We start from the raw sequence: 8,802 nt of genomic DNA on the forward strand, positions 1-8,802 counted from the left end.
CCCCTACATTGGAAGGTGGATTTTTAATCACTGGACCACCAGGGTGAAAGTGAAAGTGAAGTCGCTCATCCATGGGATTCTCCAGGCAAGAATACTGGAGTGGGTTGCCATTTCCTTCTCCAGGGGATCTTCTCGACCCAAGGATCGAACCTGGTTCTCCTGCATTCCAGGCAGACGCTTTAACCTCTGAGCCACCAGGGAAGCCCTTAAATACAAGACTCCAAGTACTAACATCAAAGGTTTCAAAGGAGGAAAGGAAGCCAGGTTGAAAGAAGAAGGAGGAGGAGGCGGGAGAGGGGGTGAAAAAGGGGTGGCCTTACAGATGTCTCCTGCCACCTACAGATGCCCAGGCGTTATGGGACTTTTCCCTGGGCCTCCAGAGAAGGGAGGACTGGAACTTGGCCCTGCCAGAAATCAGACCAGATCAGAACCAGAATTCGAGTTATCTGCCAAGAGGAGGTATCAGTCTCCAATCCTCAGCTCAGGCTGAGGGCCCTTCAATCAGATTCCTGCATCCAGGACCGGGGGACTAGAAAAACAGGGAAGGATAGGAAGAGTTAAGGAGAGGAAAGAGAGAGGGAAGGGGAAGGAGGTCAATAAAGTCTCTTGTTCCTTACCTGTAGGGGCACTCTGGCCAGTTGTCCACATCAGGAGGAGACCAGGGACAAAAGGGTCCCAGTTGCGGCCGCTGAGTCTGGTCCATTGGCAGGCAAACTGGGCCCTGAGTATCCCGAGTGGTCAGGATCCTTTTTTACATTGATTTTCACAATTGAAGTAAAGTGAAGTGAATTCACTCAGTCGTGTCCGACTCTTTGCGACCCCATGGACTGTAGCCCACCAGGCTCCTCCCTCCATGGCATTCTCCAGGCAAGAGTACTGGAGTGGGTTGCCATTTCCTGCTCCAGGGGATCTTCTCGACCCAGGGATCGAACCTGGTTCTCCTGCATTCCAGGCAGACGCTTTAACCTCTGAGCCACCAGGGAAGCAATTCGAGGTCTTTCTTTGATTTTCCAGTAGGTGGTGCTAGAGCACAAGGTTTCGGTTTCCCTACCTGTGCAGCCTCTCATTACATTTGAGAATTGGCACTTGGCACCCTCCCTGACCTCTGCCAGAGGTGTTGCAGGTGCCCTTGGTGCTGCTGGTACCTCCAGGGTCGCTGGTGCCCTGTGCTGCTGATGCCACTGTTATCACTGGCATTGCTGCTGAGGGCATGGGATGGCAGGGTCCTCTGCCATACATGGGTCACTGGAGGCAGGCACTTCAACACAGGGTGAGTAGTGGGGTTGCAGATGCCTTCTCCATGGGTGGGGGACTGGGTTGGTAGGTGCTGCTGAAGCTTGAGGGACTGGGGCCCACACAACTGGGGCCCTGCGGCCACCACTGCGCAGTGCCCTGTGGCCATTGTTGTGGCTGTAGCTGGGGCAGAGGGTGCACCTTCAGATGCGAGGGTGTGAGGAACTCTCCAGAGTCTTGGTGTGCTGGGCAGGGGCACCTTTGTTGAGTTGTGGATGTTTTACTAGTTGTAGGTTGAAGGAGTGAGACAAAGGGAGCTTCTCATGATGCCATGATGCTGACCCCACTAACACAGTGGTTATGATTAAAGGTAAAAATGTTTTAAACTACTCAAAGGCTTTATGAAATCTTTTATTTTCTAGTTATCCACGTTATTCTTACCTGCTATCATGCTGTGTCTCCGATTCTTTGTGACATGGACAGTCCATGGGGATTCTCTAGGCAAGTATATTAGAGTGGATTGCCATTTCCTCTTTCAGGGGATCTTCCCAACTCAAGCATCAAACCCAGGTCTCTGGCATGCAGGTGGAGACTTTATCGACTGAGCCACCAGGGAAGGCTGGCAATACTGGAGTGGCCAGCCTATCCCTTCTCCAGGGGATTATACTGACCCAGGAATCAAACCAGGGTCTCTTGCATTGCAGGCGTATTTTATTTTTAACAGCTGAACTACCAGGAAGCACCTCCACCTCTACCCCAGGGCAAAATATCACAGAAGACCTTGCCTTTCACCTGCTACCTGCTCGCATCCCTTTCCAGTACCTGAGGAAGAATCTATCAGGGCATAGAGACTAGAGATTTTAGTTTCTTGATTAGTCTGTGCTTTCTTGTTTTGCAGATGTTCCCTCTCTCTTTTTTTTTGCCTGGTGATTCTGAAATCAGTGTTTACATTTGTGGATGTGCCCTGATTTAAGAAAATCTGATATCTTTAAAAATCGAAACTTCAAAAGAAAAGTAATTAGGGGCATGAGTATTCACTTAACAAAAGAGTGTTTTTAAAGTTCTTATTGAACAACTCAAAATATCAAGCTCTCCTGGCACTGCTATGTGTTGGGAAGCCCATGGATGACCTGGAAAGATGCCAAAAGTTGCCAAGTTGCCTCTGTGTCACTCTCTTCCTCCTTTCCACTAAAAACTACCACTTTTAATGAAAAAAAAATCAAATCAAGCTTTCCAAATGCATTATAATAACTGAAAAGTTGAATTTATTATTTTTATTTTTTATTTACAAAAATTGAAATTATATATAACTTTGCAGAAGAGAAGCACCCATAACCCACATTCAGTGGGGCCTCCAACTACTCATGTAGATTTCACTCAGTGTTCAGTAAGGTGGGCTCAAGGCTTTTTAAATAAGGAAAGTTGAGCAAGATAAACAATCATTGCCTTCAGTAATAATTAAACCTATGAGTTATTAATCCCTGTCTTAATTAAATCAATAAAGCAATAAATCAAAGCTTTTCAGTAACAACAATTACGAAAATAGATGGTGTTTTTGTTTACAATTTGAATTCACACGTGACTTGGAATACATGGCATGGCTTGCTCTCTCATTGTGAACTGGCCTCAGCTCATCCATCTGCCATCAACAATAAGTTTCCAGGCTGGTAAACTTCAAGCCTCTGAGAATTTTAGTTTTATTTGGTCCCAAGATAGGATTTAATTGACTTGCAGTGTGTTAAAGGAAAGTGTATTGAAAGATATTCAAGGAAAAGAAGATTGATAATTGGCTCAACTATAGAAGTCACATCATCATTTCAAGTTAATAATTAACTTGAGGCTAATTGACAACTGTGTAAGCTAAACAAAGCTGATTTTTGAATTATTTTTATTGAGGCATAATTGACATATAACATTGAGTTAGTTTCAGATGTAGAGCCTTATGACTTGATACTTACACACACTGAGAAATGGCCACCACAGTACACCTAGTTAATCTCTTTCAGCATATGTGATTACGATATTTTTTCTTGGGATGAGAGCTTTTAAGATCTGTTCTCTCAGCAGTTCTCAAGTGTGCAGCACAGTATCATTAACTCTAGTCACCATGCTATGCATCACACCCCCAGGACTTATTTATTTTATTAAGTTGGTTAGCTAGATAATAGCTTTTGACCATCTTCACCTATTTTACTCAACCTCCATCTCCACCTCTAGGAGCCACCAATCTATTCTATGTCTGTGAGTTCACTTTTTTTTTTAATATTCCATGTAAAAGTGAGATGATCAAAAGTGATTTTTTTCTATTTTCCTTTATTTATTTAAATTGAAGGTATGGTAGGCTGCAGTCCATGGGGTCGCTAAGAGTCGGACATGACTGAGCGACTTCTTTCACTTTTCACTTTCATGCACTGGAGAAGGAAATGGCAACCCACTCCAGTGTTCTTGCCTGGAGAATCCCAGGGACGGGGGAGCCTGGTGGGCTGCCGTCTATGGGGTTGCACAGAGTCGGACACGACTGAAGCGACTTAGCAGCAGCAGTTAATTTACAATGTATTAATTTCAAAAGTACAGAACAGTGATTCAGTTATATAAGTGTACCAACGTATATATATTCTTTTTCAGATTTTTTCATTAGTTTATTACTAGGAATTGAGTATAGTTCCCTGTGCTATATAGTAGGACCTTATTGTTCATCAAAGATGATTTTTCAAGTTAACATAACCTATTACAAGGTATGGAGAAGGTGATGGCACCCCACTCCAGTACTCTTGCCTGGAAAATCCCATGGATTGAGGAGCCTGGTGGGCTGCAGTTCATGGGGTCGCGAAGAGTCAGACAGGACTGAGCGACTTCCCTTTCACTTTTCACTTTCATGCATTGGAGAAGGAAATGGCAACCCACTCCAGTGTTCTTGCCTGGAGAATCCCAGGGACGGGGGAGCCTGGTGGGCTGCCGTCTATGGGGTCACACAGAGTCGGACACGACTGATGGGACTTAGCAGCAGCAGCATTACAGGGTAATATTTTTTTCCTCCAAAAATTGGTGATATATGAAAGCATTAGAATAATAGGATTTTAGAGCTGAAGGAAAAAAAAAAAAACTTTTCTCCATGAAAGTTCAAAGGTTCCTCCCATCTAGTGTCTGTGTTCCACAAGTCAGTTTAGGCAAGACCGTAAATCTGCTTAGTGCCAGACCATATCTCAGAATTTGGAGTTTTGTGTTTTTTCCATTGCTCCACACCCATTTAAGACTGCCAGGACGAATATTTCCTTCCAGAAACTGTTTGCTCAGCTCCTCAGCTGGGAGGACACCCTCTCCTTGCAGTTCTGTGCTGGGTCTCTTCCCACACGCTGACTTCAGCAACTGAGTGGATACTCTTACCACAAGCTTCTGCAGCAATCAGGCCAAGAATTCTGGACCTACATGTGGATACAGGAGACCATTTTATTCCTGATTTGTCTTATGATTAGGATAGTGGCCTGTTTTTTGTCTCACTTGCTAAGTGCAGCATTAGGAAAATTATTTGGCACCTCAATTTCTCAAGATACGAATAGAAGCAAAATGGGGAATATAAGTTGCAATAAATAAAAGCAAGGGAATATGGCAAGAGCAGGTATTTGGAATTTAAGAAAATAGTAATCAAAAAGCCCGTTTTGAAAAAGCAAACAGTTATAAAGTTGCAATTTGGGTTAATGCTTTCCCCTGCTTGTCTTTATTTTTCAGAATTTCTGCATTATTGCATGTATTTTATATGAAAACTTAAAAACATGCTTTTAAAAAAGCACAATCCCTTGCAAACATTTACTCTGAGACTGCTTCATGTCTAAGGAAATTAACTTATGCTCAGCGGAGAGTTCCAAATATTAGATCCTATGTCTCTTTTTTTCCTATTACTTGATCATTTGCAGAAGAATTAAACTACAGAGAAAATTCCTATTACATGTTTTTTATTTTTCTCCCCTTCCAAGAAAGGTGCTCTGTGGTCCATTATTCTATATTTAAAAACACTGTCAGTCGGCTTGTCTTCTTCTCTGTTTCTCTTCTTTCCTGTCTTTCTCCTCTTAATAGTTTACTGTCTGACACACACACAGGTTTGTAGATTTTATCTTTCATCATTCCCACAATTTGCTAAAAATGATGTCTGACATTACTGATGAGTTTAAGTCAAGGAAGTTGGCAAGTAAGAAATAATAGCCGTTTTTTTTAAAGTTTATGTATTTTAATTGAAAAATCATTGATTTGCAATGCTGTGTTGCAGGTGCACAGCAGTGATTCACTTATACATATATATATATTCTTTAATTATATTATTTTCATATTCTTTTCCATTATGGTTTATCACAAAATGTTGAATATAATTCCTTATAGAGCCAGACCTTGTTGTTTATTCATCCTTTCTATAATGGTTAGCATTTGCTAACCCCAACCTCTTATTCCATCTTTCCCCCAACCCTGCCCCTGCTAGGCCACCACAAGGCTGTCCTCTGTGCCTGTAGTCTGTTTCTGTTTTGTGAATAAGTTTCAGTTCAGTTCAGTTCAGTCGCTCAGTCGTGTCCAACTCTTGGCGACCCCATGAATTACAGCACCCCAGGCCTCCCTGTCCATCACCAACTCCCAGAGTTCACTCAGATTCATGTCCATTGAGTCAGTGATGCCATCCAGCCATCTCATCCTCTGTCGTCCCCTTCTCCTCCTGCCCCCAATCCCACCCAGCATCAGAGTCTTTTCCAATGAGTCAACTCTTTGCATGAGGTAGCCAAAGTACTGGAGTTTCAGCTTTAGAATCATTCCTTCCAAAGAATACCCAGGACTGTTCTCCTTTAGAATGGACTGATTGAATCTTCTTGCAGTCCAAGGGACTCTCAAATTTTCTCCAACACCACAGTGCAAAAGCATCAATTCTTTGGCACTCAGCTTTCTTCACAGTCCAACTCTCACATCCATACATGACCATAGCCTAGACTAGACGGACCTTAGTTGGCAAAGTAATGTCTCTGCTTTTGAATACGCTACCTAGGTTGGTCATAACTTTTGTTCTAAAGAGTAAGCATCTTTTAATTTCATGGCTGCAATCACCATCTGCAGTGATTTTGGAGCCCCCCAAAATAAAGTCTGACACTGTTTCCGCTGTTTCCCCATCTATTTCCCATGAAGTGATGGGACCAGATGCCATGATCTTCATTTTCTGAATGTTGAGCTTTAAGCCAGCTTTTTCACTCTCCTCTTTCACTTTCATCAAGAAGCTTTTTAGTTCCTCTTCACTTTCTGCCATAAGGGTGGTGTCATCTGCATATCTGAGGTGATTGATATTTCTCCCGGCAATCTTGAGTCCAGCTTGTGCTTCATCTAGCGTATTTTGCGTGATGTACCATGCATATAAGTTACATAAGCAGGGTGGCAATATGCAGCCTTTACGTACTCCTTTCCCTATTTGGAAGCAGTCTGTTATTCCATGTCCGGTTCTAACTGTTGCTTTTTGACCTGCATACAGATTTCTCAGGAGGCAGGTCAGGTGGTCTGGTATTCCCATCTCTTTAAGAATTCTCCACAGTTTGTTGTGATCCATACAGTCTAAGGTTTTGGCATAGTCAATAAAGCAGAAGTAGATGTTTTTCTGGAGCTCTCTTGCTTTTTCGATGATCCAGTGGATGTTGGCAGTTTGATTTCTGGTTTCTCTGCCTTTTCTAAATCCAGCTTGAACATCTGGAAGTTCATGGTTCACATACTGTTGAAGCTTGGCTTAGAGGATTTTGAGTATTACTTTGCTAGCCTGTGAGATGAATACAGTTGTGCAGTAGTTTGAACATTCTTCAGCATTGCCTTTATTTGGGATTGGAATGAAAACTGACCTTTTCCAGTCCTGTGGCCACTGCTGAGTTTTCCAAATTTACTGGCATTTTGAATGCAGCACTTTCACAGCATCCTCTTTCAGGATTTGAAATAGCTCAGCTGGAATTCCATCACCTCTACTAGCTTTGTTCGTAGTGATGCTTCCTAAGGCCCACTTGACTTTGCATTCCAGGATGTGTGACTCTAGGTGAATGATCACACCATCTTGGTTATCTGGGCCATGATCTTTTTTATAGAAATTCTTCTGTGTATTCTTGCCACCTCTTCTTAATATCTTTTGCTTCTATTATATCCATACCATTTCTGTCCTTTATCGAGCCCATCTTTGCATGAAATGTTCCCTTGGTATCTCTAATTTTCTTGAAGAGATCTCTAGTCTTTCCCATTCTGTTGTTTTCCGCTATTTCTTTGCATTGATCACTGAGGAAGGCTTTCTTATCTCTCCTTGCTATTCTTCGGAACTCTGCATTCAGATGGATATATCTTTCCTTTTCTCTTTTGCCTTTAGCTTCTCTTCTTTTCACAGCTATTTATAAGGCCTCCTCAGACAACCATTGTCAGGAAGCGTTTAACAGGAGGCTTCCTGTGTGCTGTTTTGGATCTGTCATGAATCCTCTGTCCCTTATTAATTCCTAAATATTCAGGAATTAAGTGGAGTAGCAAACTACTTCCAGGGGCTGAAGAATGCATGCATTTCCTTCGTTAGTTTTTCCAAACGGTGTTAAGTAACTATTTACAACCCTCTTGCTTTTTATGAACCACATGGTAAGAGTGATTATTTACAACCCTCTCTCTTTGATATGGATTGCCTTATGATAATTTGTAAGTCTGGACTTTGGATTTTTATCTTTGCTGAAAATAGTTACCTTTTAAGACAGTATAAATACCCACACTATGTTGAAATAAACACCTTTGCTCCATCAGAGCTTGGGTCCCCTTGTTGTTCTCTCTCTCTCTCTCTCTCTCTCTCTCTCTCTCTCTCTCTCTCTCTCTCTCTCCCTCTCTCAGGCTAATTCTCTGGAGTGCAGAGGCTCACTGAGCTCACTTTCTTGCCCGGGCTTCTAAGACCCTCTGGTGAAGGTGCACTATGCCTTCACCCCCCTCGAGAGGGTGCCTGGTGCCTACATGTAGCAGTGCAAGCCTTGTGTCAAACATTTATTGGCTTTCTGTGTAAACCAAGGAATATCAGCCTCTTTCTCTCTTTTACTTTTTTATCATTGACTCCAGCTCACCAGGTTCCAGTCCATTAAAGGACTTCAACAAACCATTTTGCCTTTTTGCATTTCTTTTTCTCGAAGATGGTCTTGATCACTGCCTCCTGTACAATGTCATGAACCTCCCTCCATCCATAGTTCTTCAGGCACTTTGTCTATCAGATCTAATCCCTTGAATCTATTTGTATTTGTCACTTCCACTGTATAATCATAAGGGATTTGATTTAGGTCATACCTGAATGGTCTAGTGATTTTCCCTATTTTCTTCAATTTAAGTCTGAAATAGCAATAAGGAGTTCATGATCTGAGCCACAGTCAGCTCCCGGTCTTGTTTTTGCTGACTGTATAGAGCTTCTCCATCTTTGGCTGCAAAGAATATAATCAATATGATTTTGGTATTGACCATCTGGTGATGTCCATGTGTAGAGTCTTCTCTTGTGTTGTTGGAAGAGGAAAGTTGTAAAACAATTATACTCCCATAAAAATTAGTTGAAAAAGACAT

Source organism: Ovis canadensis, chromosome 25 (assembly GCF_042477335.2).
Source record: "Ovis canadensis isolate MfBH-ARS-UI-01 breed Bighorn chromosome 25, ARS-UI_OviCan_v2, whole genome shotgun sequence".
Lineage (NCBI taxonomy): Eukaryota > Metazoa > Chordata > Mammalia > Artiodactyla > Bovidae > Ovis > Ovis canadensis.